General features: G+C 36.4%; 1 long non-coding RNA gene across 1 annotated transcript in view; it reads left to right on the top strand.

Annotated features, from left to right (window-relative positions):
• Window positions 1-781: 781 nt before the first annotated feature.
• Window positions 782-1,263, top strand: part of LOC107686506 (uncharacterized) — a 9,123-nt gene continuing 8,641 nt past the window's right edge. The window contains exon 1 of the long non-coding RNA XR_001634045.1: window positions 782-866. This is a non-coding gene — a long non-coding RNA (uncharacterized LOC107686506). The remainder of the gene's footprint in view (window positions 867-1,263) is intronic.

Here is a 1,263-nt window from a genome sequence, read left to right as displayed (position 1 = left end):
GTATATTATATGTTGGTACATAGGCAATATATTAGTGTTCTAAGAATCTTTAGTAGTTTTTGCATCAACACCCAATCGAATTACATATGCAAAATACCATGCTCTGAGACAAAGATTCATAAAATTTCCCTCCAAAGTTACCATTCCTCATTGGCTCACTCAAATCCCAGAGTGACTTCGATAGAAGATAAAGGCCTCACATCAGTGACCCACCTTCAGGCTGCGGTTCTGTTAGATTCTGAGAAGATGAGGATGTGAGCTAGAACTTCTAACCCAGTCAACAATTTGATATATATATATATAAATATTATTTACATTCTAAAAGGAGAAAGTTTCAGGTAATTAACTTTTAGTTGATTTTGGTTATATTTGTTTCAGATGTTTAACAATGAATTGTTGGTAAAATTATTCAATTAATTGATTAATCATAAACGTTAATAGCACAAAACAGATGTAGAGGACACCAAAAACAATGTGTGCACAACCTTACTTTAAAATGATAGTCAATTAAGTTATGACTACTAGGCCAGATGTAAACGGCCGCAGATTTGCCAATTTCAAAGTGATAAGCTACATACAGTTATTGAAGTACTAAACAGTCACCTGCACTTTATTATTGGAAAGTTTTGCTGTTTTGCGGTATGAGTGCATATTTGGGGTTAATGCAGTGGTGTCCAGACTTGTTCTTGAAGAGCCAATGTTCTGCAGAGTTTAACTTAACTAAGCTAAGGGTTTAAACCCTAATTAAACACACCCGATTCAGCTAATCAGGGTCACTAGAAACGTCCAGGCAAGTGTGTTAGAGCTGGTTGGAGCTACACTCTGGATGACACTGGCCCTCCAGGAGTAGGATTGGACACTCCTGGGTAAATGCATAATGCATGTATGTATGTGTGCAAGTGGCAAATCTGTCAACTCTCCTCTGGCCATCGGGCAGTTATTGTCGAGCTCTGATCGATAAGGATCTAATATGTTGGGTTGGCAGTATAAATTAAATATATGCATTAATTTCTCATCTTAACTTTTGGATAAGGAAAGTAAAGAGTGGACTTAAAAGATTTCCTATCCTGTGACTCCCTCTAGTGGACAGCATTTCAGCTTTTATTGCTCAGCCAATGTAAGTCTATGGGATTTTTGATTGTCAATTCCGACCAGTTAGAAAATACATAGCAACAAACTACAGAAGGTCTTTGCTGAGATTGATCCTTGTAACATTAAAGCAGGAGGAGATAGTCAACACAAAAAAAAAAAAAAAAAAAATCT

The sequence above is a fragment of the Sinocyclocheilus anshuiensis genome, unplaced genomic scaffold (assembly GCF_001515605.1).
Source record: "Sinocyclocheilus anshuiensis isolate Anshui unplaced genomic scaffold, SAMN03320099.WGS_v1.1 scaffold1657, whole genome shotgun sequence".
In the NCBI taxonomy this organism is placed as follows: Eukaryota; Metazoa; Chordata; class Actinopteri; order Cypriniformes; family Cyprinidae; genus Sinocyclocheilus; species Sinocyclocheilus anshuiensis.
This window is presented reverse-complemented; position numbering and strand designations above follow the sequence as displayed.